This window comes from Homalodisca vitripennis, chromosome 4, assembly GCF_021130785.1.
Source record: "Homalodisca vitripennis isolate AUS2020 chromosome 4, UT_GWSS_2.1, whole genome shotgun sequence".
In the NCBI taxonomy this organism is placed as follows: Eukaryota; Metazoa; Arthropoda; class Insecta; order Hemiptera; family Cicadellidae; genus Homalodisca; species Homalodisca vitripennis.
Window position 1 is genome coordinate 9,912,202 of NC_060210.1, and position 14,961 is coordinate 9,927,162.

Consider the following 14,961-nt stretch of genomic DNA (forward strand, 5'->3'; position numbering starts at 1 on the left):
GATAAAATGCGATCGTAAATGAATCACTTTGTATATTTTTTAATTCGGTAGATGTGTTTACCAAATTGCTGCACTATTGAGCGTAGTTAATTGCACAGGCGGTTGTGCTGATAATGAACAAAATTTCCATAAGGAAGGCAATTTTAGCCATATTTGTAAAGGAGTAAACAACGTCCTAATTGGCAGTGGTGACGTTGAACAAGCTGCCATAATTCTCAATTAAACATGGCGCTAATGAAGAGATATTCTTTCAAAATTGAGTTAGCGGCGGCATTTTTAAATTATTCAGAAAGGACATCTTTGTTTAATTGTTGATTCTAGACTAAATTTCAAAGCTGATGCAGGAAACTCAGGAACTATTCACGTACATGATATAATAAGTATGAGGCATAATACTAATGGTCATTCAATATTACATTGTGTTTTTTATTTTAATTTCCTTTCATAAACTTTTGAAATATTTGCTTTTTAATTTTGTACGGCTATTTAAATTATAACAAAGGAAGGGGTTCTCTATTTATTTTTAATGTATTAGAACTTGGTGTTCCTTCGTTGGAGAACATGAATTATCGAAAAATAGAACTTGAATGTATACAATGGAATTTATTTTATTGAAAAATATTAATTTTATGTTTGTATTATTTGACTCATACATCCTTTTTAATAAATACAAAATCGCAAACAAACAGAGCCGTTTTTGCTATAAAGTATCAACCTATATAATAGACTCAACATTAATTAATCAGGTAAAAAATGTTTATCTTGCACTGAAATGCTTAGTTTTGTTATCTATTTTACAAAGATGTGTTATCCTGTAGGGATGTATGCCCCAAGTTTTGACAGACTAAACAGCAAAAATCTTTACAATAGACTTAGACATGTTTCTACATATTTGAGAACTTTGTGGTCGTACTGCTTGATTCCTTTAAACAGTATCGCAAAAAATTCACACTGATTTCCAAGAGGAAAATACTATGTTTTCTTTTTTTGAGGACACGTTTAGAATACACTCAAGCAGAACTGGTGGGTCGAGGTCAGTATTTGACACAATCCAGCTGATCGTTCTGTTTGAGTTTACTAAAATGCTTTGAAGTATGTTCAATATCACAAGTTTAAATAAGATAACCTCGATTATATACAAGTTTCCGTATAAACGAAAAACGTTGGTAGGTATGTTAAAGACAGCGGCAAAAGACCAGTTTCACTACTTAATCATAAACATTATTTTTCCGTAACAGCGATACAATATTCACATCCTACTACTCGTGCATGCCTGCAGCAAAGCTACAATATTCACATCATGCTATAGTACTCGCGCCTGCCCGCAGCAATGCTATAATATTCATTTGTACTACTCACGTCTGCCCGCAGCAATGCTATAATATTCATAAGGTACTACTCACGTCTGCCCGCAGCAATGCTATAATATTCATTTGTACTACTCACGTCTGCCCGCAGCAATGCTATAATATTCATATGGTACTACTCGCGTCTGCCCGCAGCAATGCTATAATATTCATATGGTACTACTCACGTCTGCCCACAGCAATGCTACAATATTCACATGGTACTACTCACGTGTGCCCGCATCAATGCTATAATATTCATTTGTACTACTCACGTCTGCCCGCAGCAATGCTATAATATTCATTTGTACTACTCACGTCTGCCCGCAGCAATGGTACAATATTCATTTTTACTACTCACGTCCTGCCCGCAGCAATGCTATAATATTCACATGGTACTACTCACGTCTGCCCGCAGCAATGCTATAATATTCATTTGTACTACTCACGTCTGCCCGCAGCAATTCGCACTTCCCTATAGAGCTCCGCTAATAGTTAAAATAATGAGTTGATAATTTAAAATTATGTTTTAATGTGTGTATTTAAATACTCCTTTTGTTTGGTTGTACTATCTGATCATTCGTCTGCTTTTATGTATTTATGCTTGCATCTATACATTTTTGGACGGAGGCCAAATGTATGCAGGAATGTTCCAGTAAATATGCCAACCGTCTATTTGCATATACAGTTTCACAACTCTTGTCAGATATGTTAGGAGTTTGTTCCTTTCGTCTGAGTAATTTATACCGTGGATACGTGTCTAAAATACTTATTTTTTTCGTTCTTAATAATGATCTTTTACTTTCCTATGTCGATAAATTATTTACTTTATATCTAGAGTTTCACGATGATGTTAAATGTACGGATATAACACGTACAGAAATTAAAAAATAGTACATTTCGTGAATTTCCTATGTAATTTTGTGGAACATTGTTTTATCAAAATGGATGAGGACAGAGAAAAGGCTTCAGGTAATTAAACAATCGGCTTGGTACAGTGATTCATTAATTGAGAAGAAAGTTTGTAGAGACAGGATTTACGAACTGAAAAGTTCTCGTGAAACAATTTAACAAACTTGGGTTTTCTCTGAGAAAATTTTGAACCTTATTTCACAAGTAGTATTGACTCAAAACTCCAACATTAATCACGTTTCTCTCTCGTGTTTGAAAGTCAGAAGTTTAATCAGGACAAGGTATTGTTGGATGTATAGTGTAATGAATGGTTAGCATTCTCTCTGGCAAGTGAGAGACTTCGAGTCTGGTAGTAGTGAGTACTTTGTTCATCCACCTTCATTGATATTATATAATATGTATTCACACAGTCTGTACTAAACAGACTGCAATATCTCATGAATCATATTATATGTTGATGCTATTAATTTGTATCGTTTTAACGATCTTCAATTTTATTGCTAATTTCATAAGAGTATAAAGCAAGAATGTTAACTAAAAGTACATCATTATGTCACTTTTACAAATAAATGGTTCATAAATTCAAAGATAACCCTTGGAAAAATGTTTATAAATTAAGTATAAAACATATTGTCATAAAGTTTCGGTTACATGATTTATTTTTATAAACAATAGTTATGTAATCGTCATATAACTAGATAAAGAAACTGAAATTCACCATTTTCGGGGTCCGTATGTGGTGATCAGACCATGAGTTCAATCTTATTACCTGCCTAACGGTTGGATTTAAACGTGTCAGCCTAACAAAAATATGATCTGAGGAAAAATATTACGTCATATTATAAATCATTTTGATAACCTTCTATTTCCTAACTGTTGGATTTAAGTGTGTCAGTCTAAAAAAAAATATGATCTGAGGAAATAAATTATGTCATAATATAAACAATTTTGATCAGATGTGTTGCGTTATTCATATTGTGGTGAGTCAGTCGTGGCTGAAGATACATTTTTTTTCTCAATTGAAGTGTTTGTTGATTTAAATAAAAACTAGATTTGAACGTATAAAATCCAAATAAGCTCTCGGCGACTGGACTATTACATGTTGTCTAGCAAGTTCATAACAACGGATTATTTCCGGACATTTTTGTCGTTAAATTTTTCAGTAATAATGGCAAAAACAGTTTTTTTTTGTTTTTTTTTTTTAATTAAACGTCTACGAATAACGAGAAACCTATATATGATTGGCATTTTGCACAAATAAATTATTTAAATACTTTTCTTTTAATGTTTTTTCCGTGTTCCTCAAGGGATACCAACAAATTAAATTACCGTAAAAATTAAACAATCGTGTGCCCGACGTCCACGATAGTCGGGATACACGGAATATCGGGGTACACGATAGTCCAAGGTGTCAAAAAACAAATTTAAGCGCTTTACGAAAGCCCGGTGCGTACCAGATTGGGTACACGGTGGCACGTCGTCGTGAACGTGCTATAAAACTTATGAATTAAATTAAATGTGGGTGTATTTGTTTACGGTAACAGCTGATGATGTTAAAAAAAGATGTTCAGTCTTAACAACGAGGGACAGAGAAAAAAAGAGAGTTAGGGCTTCAGTTGGCGTCTGAAACACTCCCTATAGGCTCCCTGTTGACTGTTTGAAATTGCCAGAACTGGTCCCCAGCTCGTTGGCGTCGTTGAGAAGACAAAGAATACATCCGTGTTGACCATAAGTAGTGGGCTAGAATCGTTTAGCGAAGAGACTCCTGGATCGAGTTCCTCTTGGCAATTTAAAATCAATTCAGTCTATAATCTCCTTGCAATCGAAAAGTCCGTTTAGCAATTTGTAGAGGAACAACTGGTCAAGAATTAATGGTGTTGAGATGGTAATTTTCCATTTACGTAAAACTGGTAACAGTGTCGAGCGCGGGGTGTAGAGGGGGACTTAGACCAACCATTGAACTATTTTTGTGCGACCTACTCTAGTGTAATAGACAACGTTTAATTCAATAATTCTTCTTTGTTTGAAGCTTATTTTTGACGATGGAAAGATTATGAAGAAAACAGGATTTTTCGGGACATTTGCCATCGTTCAGTGATACAAAAAGATCAGTAACACTACGTTTCGAGATCTACTAACTGATCTCTTCTTGAGGTAAATAACTAACCTAACACATAATTACCAACTAGGTTAAAATAGTTAGGCGTGTCACAACGCTCTGATATGATTTGTTTTTTTTTAACCTAGTTTGTAATTATGTGTTAATAACTAACCTGTTATTTACCTGAAGAAGAGATCAGATTGCAGATCTCGAAACGTAGTGTTACTGATTTTTTGTGTTACTGAACGATAGCAAATGTCCGAAAAAAACCTGTTTCCTTCTCAATAATTGTGATCTCTGATAAACTACATCCGACACAAAGTTAGATTCAAAATATTATGAAACCTTCTTGTTTTATTTTTCTTTTTCTATCGAGCAGCTGATTGAAGCGAACTTTGATTTAACGGTTGGATAAATTAACATCTTGGGTAAATCCATCAAAAAACAATGGAACTTTATGACCTCATTATGCACCAGTACTTAGTAATACCGATTATTAAGTAGGGAAATTTGGGCTTAGGCAAACTAAAGCACAACATTCGTTGAAATTAAAGGTAATACTCTTAATACAATACAGTTATGAAGAACAAAGAAGATTATTTCTTTGTTAAGAAATGAACGAAAGGACAAAGCTGTTATTGGAATAGTTATAGAAGAATTCAATCTATTCTTACTTCACCGTTCAAAGTGATAAAGCTTTTCGCTTTGCACTTGTGTAATGTTACAAGTACGGTAGCAACATAGCATTTTAAATCAAAGAATATAGCTGCTGTTGTCATAATTCACTTTGTAGAGTTGTTCTTTCCAGCCAAATAGGTTTACTTTGTTTTTTAACGCCAGATGCATTTGCAACCAGCATGTTTCTACATTGAACACATTGCTACTTTTACACATACAAGCAAACTGGAAAAGATTGATTACTTTAGAAAATTGCAATGGCGGTACTAAACCTCCATACTTAATTTAATTTACGAACATTTGCTAATTTAATACCAGTGGACCCGTAGTGCATGGCTTAAAAAGATAAATAGCTATGTAGCATTAAGGCACAGAAACTCGTAAAACATTATTTTTTAGTTATTTATTTGCGTGATTTTCGTTCGTCATGGTCAATCACTGAGTTTTGTGACATTATATATTCACAATTACGAACGTTTGACGTGTTGTATTCACAATTACGAACGTTTGACGTTATGTATTCACAATTACGAATATTTGACGTGATGTATTCACAATTACGAACGTTTGACGTGATTTATTCACAATTACGAACGTTTGACGTGATGTATTCACAATTACGAACTTTGGCGTGATGTATTCACAATTACGAACGTTTGACGTGATGTATTCACAATTACGAACGTTTGACGTGATGTATTCACAATTACGAACTTTGACGTGATGTATTCACAATTACGAACTTTGGCGTGATGTATTCACAATTACGAACGTTTGACGTGATGTATTCACAATTACGAACGTTTGACGTGATGTATTCACAATTACGAACTTTGGCGTGATGTATTCACAATTACGAACGTTTGACGTGATGTATTCACAATTACGAACGTTTGACGTGATGTATTCACAATTACGAACTTTGACGTGATGTATTCACAATTACGAACGTTTGACGTGATGTATTCACAATTACGAACGTTTGACGTGATGTATTCACAATTACGAACGTTTGACGTGATGTATTCACAATTACGAACTTTGGCGTGATGTATTCACAATTACGAACTTTGGCGTGATGTATTCACAATTACGAACGTTTGACGTGATGTATTCACAATTACGAACGTTTGACGTGATGTATTCACAATTACGAACGTTTGACGTGATGTATTCACAATTACGAACTTTGGCGTGATGTATTCACAATTACGAACTTTGACGTGATGTATTCACAATTACGAACTTTGGCGTGATGTATTCACAATTACGAACGTTTGACGTGATGTATTCACAATTACGAACGTTTGACGTGATGTATTCACAATTACGAACTTTGGCGTGATGTATTCACAATTACGAACGTTTGACGTGATGTATTCACAATTACGAACGTTTGACGTGATGTATTCACAATTACGAACGTTTGACGTGATGTATTCACAATTACGAACTTTGACGTGATGTATTCACAATTACGAACGTTTGACGTGATGTATTCACAATTACGAACTTTGACGTGATGTATTCACAATTGCGAACGTTTGACGTGTTGTATTCACAAAATTACGAACGTTTGACGTGATCTATTAACAATTACGATCGTTTGGCGTGATGTATTCACAATTACGAACGTTTGACGTGATGTATTCACAATTACGAACGTTTTAGCTAAGGGAAATCTCGGAACACATCTAAGTGATCAATGTTCCCCAAAGCAGAGGTGAAAGAGTGCGGGTGTATTTTTTCCCTTATAGACGTCTAGAAGTAATGTTGTGGAACAGTGCTCATGTCAAGAGAGGGTTCAGCTAGATGCACAACTCCTCACATCCATCTTACTTCTGCATGCTTTGACAGATCCCACCTCTCTTCACTTCCTGTCGCTTTTAGTGCTAGTGTGTGGAAATAGTGTCGCAATTCGACGTCGAGGGAAACATATAACGGCATATTTAGGTTTTTGAACATATGTTTATGTATAATAGTATGTTTGTAATGTATACTTATAAATTTTTTTAACAATTTAATTTCAAAACAACATTGGAAATTATACAGGGTGTAACAAAACTCTCTACACAGACGTTATGATACCGTTCCATTAAACGCCCCCCCATCTTAAAACTTCATAATATAACGTAAATTATTTATTTTTTGATTGATTTGAGACATTAAATTTATAAAATAAATTTTTTCTATTAAGAAAATGCATAACACAGTACCCTTTCTGTGATTTATACCATTACCACCACACTTCATTAAGTGCATAACGATAAATTGTGAACAAATGCAAATCATAACCACATATATGGTGATAATATGGAGATTAATAAAAACATCTATTTCAATAAAGTTTGTTGTAATTTAATATCTGAACTTTGAGATTTGGTCATGCATATTTATTTATTTATATTTATATATTTAAAGAAATGTGCATTTCTTTCTAAGGGAATAACTTTCTGCCCATTTCCCAGAATTATATTATATCTATCTCGATATACTTATATTGCTATTTTATGTAAAGGATTATTTATCTTAAATACGAGCTTATATTTTGACTTACACATTTGAATAGTTTAGAATTTACTAACGATTATATCGCATTATATTTGAGTATAATGGGCAAAGATAAACGCTCATCAATATATGGCTGGCCGTGATGAAGCCCCTGCTTTAGTTCTTCATTTTGATATAGAAATAATTGTGTTCTTTTATTATTATTATAAGTGGGCTATACTAAACATTTTATATAACTTTTTAGAGATAAAAATGTATACTTTGTTTTTTCTAAGAAATCGATTTATTTATTTTTACAATATTTAAAGTTTGTTTATATACATACAAAAAATTATAATGACGTACTTAATTTTATTGAAATTATAAATCTTTGGTGAATCCATGACAATATCAACCTGAGTGAAAGTGATGACAGACGAAAATAAACAAACAATGCAGCTTTTACTTTGTTAACAAGCTTATGTAATACAGTGCGTGTACTCTTCTGGAGAATTGTGTTAATAAATACAACAAAGACTACATCGTTTACTAAATATAAAATAATTATTATTTAGATGAAAAAAGTTAGCAGAGAGTTCTGGTAATACCCTCAGATTAGTTAAATCAAAATTATCTCTTTTCTGGATAAAAGTTCATGTTACATTCCCATCCTAAGATTTAAGACTATGAAGATATAGAGCAATAGAGTTTGGAACTTAGAAAATTAGTTCTCGTAACAGTTCCCTCTTGGGGGTTCAAATCATTGTTTACTTTCTCCTACGGTGTTTCAGACAAAGTAATTGACCTTCACACTTTAGTGTGTTCTTTGGACGCTACCTTCAGGGATCAGAAATGTTAATACATAAAAAGTCCCTTGGGGGCTCAAGTTATTGTTTACTCTCTCCAACGATGTTTCAGACAAATTAATTGACCTTCACACTTTGGAGTGTTTTTAAACGCAATCTCCAGAGCGCAGAAACCTTAATACATATAAAAGTCTCTTGAAGGGTCAAGTTATTGTTTACTCTCTCCAACGATGTTTCAGGCAAAATAATTCACCTTCACACTTTGGAGTGTTCTTTGGACGCAATCTCCAGGGCTCACAAACCATAATACATGAAAAGGCTTCTTGGGGGCTCCAATCATTGTTTACTTTCTCCTACGATGTTTCAGACAAAGTAATCGACCTTCACATTTTGGAGGGTTCTTTGGACGCAATCTCCAGAGCTCAGAAACCTTAATACATGAAAAGGCCTCTTGGAGGCTCCAATTATTGTTTACTTTCTCCTTACGATTGTTTCAGACAAAGTAATCGACCTTTACATTTTGGAGGGTTCTTTGGACGCTATCTCCAGAGCTCAGAAACCTTAATACATAAAAAAGGTTCTTGAGGGCTCAAGTCATTGTTTACTCTCTCTTAGATGTTTCAGACAAAGTAATTGATCTTCACACTTTGGACTCAATATTCAGAGCCCAGAAACAATACATAAAATACTCGCTAAAGACAATTAGGTTGCTGTATAGTGGACTCCTGGATTTATTAAACTTTAGCTCTATTCCAGAACTAAGATTAAATTAAGAGCTTTGCAAATCTTTTTTATTCTCTAAGAAATTATCGTAAGGAATTGTTGGTTTTGGTTTTAAACGTAATATGTTCAGGAATATCTTGTAGTTCAATGTGTTTTCGCAATATTTTGCGAAAGACTAACAATATTTTTTGAAAGCCAGACTGGAGATAGAGTCTGCCAGTCCCCTCAGTGATAGGGGCAACAAAATTCAATCATGCACTCGATGTACTATCCGTATAAATAAGTCAGACAACGTACCAAGTTATGGTTGTTTTGACAGTTTACGTACTCCAGTCAGTTGAGTCTCAAGTTTTGATTGCTTTTCTTGTAGAGCTCTAGCCACCGCACCCCCCTCCCCAACCCCCACCAACATGTCAGCCGTGTAGCGCTCGACTTTGCTATATTACTCTCTGGGGAGCGTGACGTGCATAAACGTTCAGCTACCTCTCCGTTTATAACTTAAGTTGGTTCCCGATTGCTGAGGAAATATCACTTTATTTTTCAATTATTTATGAATTGTATAATGTAATAATAATAGTTTTTATTGCATTTTGACAATAAAACATTGCATAGCAAAAGTCAGTTTGATATTATTAATTAAAATCCCTAACTATACACATTCATACTTACAATACTCATATAAACATACATCTCTTGCCCATTCACGCCAACATTCATTCAACATGAGACTCGGGGCTCTAACTAATTTGTATTTAAATTTTGATTCTCCCAGCAGCCAGCCATGAACTCTTCGACAGATAAAACGCATTTGACACCAGTAGGCGCTTCAGAAGAGCTTTAAGCTGGTTTAAAATATCCGACTGTATAAAATCCTCAGGGAGCCGATTGAGAAATTTGACACCAGCCTATGGCGGTAAGCGTTCGAAAGCCACCGTCCTATGATGTTGTGCACGGTAACTCTCCCTGCCTCTAGTTTCATAGGAGTGAATGTCGCACTCCCTGTGTAAGAACGCACTTTGATCGACAATACAGGGTAACCTCCAATATATAGAGGCAGGGCAGAGTCAGCGATTCAAGCTCCCTGAAAGCATCCCCACACGACTCTCTGATGTTTAATTGGAAAATTATTCTGATATCTTTTTTGTAGTCTAAATACTCTTACTAGATTGTTTGTGATAAAATGTAACAATTGAATTTTTGGAACCAGAATAAACATTACGAACGTTATAAAACGAGGTGAAAATTTAAGAAGTGGACCGATTAATCATTAATCTACCCCTCGATTATCCCTTCTTTGTCATGGTAAAGGTCATTGCATATTTAATGTCTGGTAGACAAAATTGAATTTTGAGTACCCTCTGGGAAAAATTATACAGTTTAAAGCAATAATTTTATTTTTTTGTTAGCAATAAAAATTGTTAGTTTAAAGTTTATTTACAGTGCAGCTTTGGTCAAAGTGGCAGGATTTTTTAACCGTTTCCATCGTTATAAGGGGAGAAAAAAAACAATTCGAGATCTGCAATATTATCTCTTCCTTAGTGTGTAATCTATTAGGAACATGTTTTACAGATAGCTGGTATGAAAGTGAAACCCATGTTTGTTGAGCATTCCCATTTCTGGAAGTCACAACGATATTGGTATAATTAGTTAAGTGACAAAACTCGAACGCGAGTCAAATTTTTTATTTTAATTCAAATATTTACCTACGTAACACACGTTTTTGGAAACCACACCCAAAGCTCTTGTGGAAACAACAGCTCTTATTCCGGTGTACTAATCAATCTCAATCTACTTGAAGACTGTTTTAAAACTATAATTTTTAAGTTTTTTTAATTTTTAAAATTAAAAATTACATTAAAAACTGACTTTTTTGTAAACTATTTTCCCAAAACACACTTTCCTTGTTCAGAAACCTGAATTTGAAGAAAATGCTTAACATAAATTAAACTGTTACACATGTGTAAATGAATACCATATTTGAAACCAGCTCAGAAGGTTTCTCGTCCTGGATTTGGTATTACAGCGAGATAACTGTAAGCCTTATTTTCCCTCAGGGAATTCGCTAAAATGTGACAAATGACGTGGTATTGAGGTAAGTGTGAGTGGTGGGACTAAAACGTTTACTTATATGTGCAGCCTATGTCACAAACTCAGACGCGTCTCTAACTTTGATTGCTTTTCTTGTCGAGCTCGGCACTTCTGTATTGCTCTTCCGGCAAAGCAGTTTCCACTGAAACATCATCTTTCCTCTAGCTCTGGCTCATCTCACTTAACGTGTGTTCAGTCATTAGTTTAGTTACTCTCTTCAGTTACAAAATTAAAATAGGTCTTATCTAAAGTTAAGTCCTTATTGCTAACTTAAGACAAGGATACATAAAAAGGAATTTTAAGTGAAAGATCGATTAAGTATTTAGGGATTATTGAAATTAATTTAGCCTTGGAGATTGAATAGTAGCGAACGCTATCACTCGGAGGGCTGGCAAAATTTCCATTGTTATCGACTGTCTCTTTGTACGATATTTCAAAACCAAATTGAGCTGTAGACGAAATTTTCCATGAAACTTCATGTCTACGTCGAGTTCGATGTTGCAAGTCTTTCCATGGTATTTAGCTGAGCGTTAGCAAAGCCTATACGGCGAAATTTCTCTTCTGTTTGTTTGTCTATCAGTATATATCTTAATATATGACATTTATAGAAGTTGTGCTATGGTCTGTATGGTTCTATAATTGTGCATATTCCTCTATGATGTAATCATTATTCTATCATTACGTGTCGCTTGGTTTGCAGTACTCCTACCTTATTATTAGCTAAATTTATTGATTTTAGAAAACGAAATAATAGCCCTATAATCAACTTTTTATTCTTCTCAAATGTAGGGCGGTCTTCGGTTTTACGGGGTGTTCGAACCATATGAATTATAGTGTTGGTGGAATCTATGGTTATTGAAGTTGAGCTTTCAAATTTTATCCGATCAACATTTGTAGATGTTATACAAAAAGCATAAGATTCAATGCCATCGTAGGGATTCATGCAAGGAGTCTAGAGAAACTCGATTTTAACACTACCCTCCTCAAAATATATCACATCCTGTTTTTAAACATTAATATTAATGATCACGTACCAAGGATCATTTGATTAGGCTCATTCAAATCAGTATTAAATTTTAAAATCCTACGTTTTTGGAGATCTCGAAACGTTACGTACTGCTGTCACACGATTTATTGCAGTCTAAAAGAATATCAAACTGCCAACGTTTCGCCCCTCGAATTCTATTGCGTACTGACACAATGGAGAAAAGTACACGTTAAATACCGGAGGCACTCTGCGTAAGCGAGAAAGTAAAAATAACTCGCATGGAAACAATATCCCGAGATAGGCCATTTGATATAAGGCTGAAAATCGTTTGCGATGCCGCCACATAAAGGTGGAGTCTGCTGAAGTAAAACTCAAACTGTAGCGGGCAAATAGCACCTTTATTGCACACAGTGGAGAGTTTGCCTTTTCCAGCCAGGCAGCTCATATGTAGTTCTGTGTTTTTCTTTTCAAAGAGAATACATCCATCGGGCTGCTCGTGTTCACTTATCTTTGGCAAATCATCATACACTCTCTACCGTGTTTCCTCACACAAATGTTCTTCCAATGAACTTGAATCGATAGAATACTCAGTAGTTGAGGTAAATGTGTTGAGGTTTCTAACATATTTTTCGTACATTTATGCTAAAAACATTTTTACAAAGCAGTTCCAGTAATAAAATAAATTGTGCATGTCAGCAACATATATAATTATTAGGATCATCATTTAGAATTAAATACTGTAACTTTTGTATCATGATCTAATTTAGCTAGCACTTGCGTTCAAAATGTTTAATCCAAACAAGATATTATGGTAATCCAGTTTTGCTCCTTAAATAATTAAAACAGTAAAGAATTAAGATAGGCACATTATTATGCCGTATTAGGATTTAAACTTGTAATCAGAAATAAGAAAAAATAGGCTATATTTAATTGTATTTCGTAACACCCCGTAAGCAACAACATTTTAAACAAGTTCGGTGTTGTTATGGGAAAATTATTCCATCTGGTGTAAATAGTACAACATAGCATACTGTTATTAACACCAATTGTTATAATTTTGTTATTGTTATTAATAGTTTTAAGAACTGTTATAAGTCTATCGTCACTATTATAAATTTTATTTCGTTGTCATCACTTTAATGGTTTTCATAGTGTTATGTTATTATTATTCAAATTATATAATATTATTGTTTCTATATTTTGTATCATTAATTGTTGTATCCAATTATCATTGCTTATCGACCAAATTGTTTAATTTATATATCGTTACATTTTTATTGATCTTATTTTAATTCAGTATTAAAATATCTATTTCAGCTTTACTATCATATTTTGTAATTTATGTATGTAAATATCTATTGTTATATTTAATAATCTAATGTAATATGTGTGCATGTACACTTTTGAACGTAGCTAAATCTTTAACTTGTTTGCATTAAACCTTAATGGGAAGCAAGTGAAGTATAATAAAAGAAACGAAGAAGCCGATCAAGTGTCTGAAGATAATCAATCAGAAGGGTGACTGGAAGGGTTTGAGGGGGTAGAGACGCAAGGGGGCCAAGGTACTGAGGGGAGAGGGTTGTGGCCAGTCCACAGTAAGGGCTGATTACGCCCTCTTAATCTTTCAAACTTTCTAAGGAACCTGCTTTATAGCCAACTTTTTGGCTCTCGCTGTGTTTTTGAACTCGTTTTAATCTTCCTAACTACTCCCTTACCTTAAGAGTATTGAGTGGAAACCAAATTGGCCATAAGTTTTGTCTTTTAAATCTTTTTACCACTTAGGATAGTTTTAAATATAAGGGTTTCACTATTTATTCAGTTCTATTACCACTCTTATCTTCCTTTTCCTTAAGAAATCAAAGTTATTAGTAATATAAGACTTACCAGAGAGATATGTAAGTGTTTATTTTCATGTAAGTAAATTACTTTTCGAACGTTGCCCTGTATTTTATTACTTTGATTTAATAGTCGTTTAATATTTTAAATGTGAAAAGACGTACAACTTTACAAAAAGTAGTCACGTTAAAATCAGAACGGGTTTACCCCTTCCCACAATTGAAATCGGTCCCATTTGCGATTTTTATCACTTTTAAATAAAATGTATTACTTGTGTATCCACCAAACTTTGTGGATACTCCATTACGTTTTCGACACAAAAAGGGGCAAGGTGATTGATTCCATATGCTGTCTTCCTATTTTAAGGAAGAAACAAGAGAACATGACCAAACTTTGTTTTAATTGATGTTTTGCATGTATATTAGTTCACAGGTATTATTTAATAAATAAATAGGTTTAATGACGTAACACCAATACCATTTTTTCTTAAAAATATAAAAATACAGTATACAGATATTAAAATACACCTGTTATATATAGCTGATAATCCTTAACTTTTACATTTTTGTAAATATTAAAATCTGTGTTTAACACAGTCTATATTTTATATAATATCACGTATTTAACTATATAATTTTTAATGTGCGTTGGAGGAAGCTGTTAATATTTATAAGAGCTTGATTAGGGTTTTTATCTGTCACTGCAACCTTTCGACTCTACAAAGGCCTACATCTGCAGATATGTAATTAAATTTTATTAATGTTCTTACATGCCACATTATTTTGACTCAGAATTTGTAATTGTATTGCTACACAAAAATAAATCACAACCACAAAAAGTAGCCAATATTCAATTATGTTGTATACTTAATTTAAAACTGGTATTGTGCTTGTCTAGAGTTTAAAAGAATAAACTGGGGTAATAGAGCACAATGCTCACAAACGCAATTGATTTAATAAAAAGTAAATATTAAAGTTAGTACTTATGTAATGG

At 33.7% G+C, this 14,961-nt stretch overlaps 1 protein-coding gene across 3 annotated transcripts in view; it reads left to right on the forward strand.

Annotated features, from left to right (window-relative positions):
* The window catches only part of LOC124358944 (proteoglycan Cow), a 507,126-nt gene that overhangs the window by 398,695 nt on the left and 93,470 nt on the right, over nucleotides 1–14,961 (forward strand). The gene's annotated exons all lie outside the window — the stretch shown is intronic.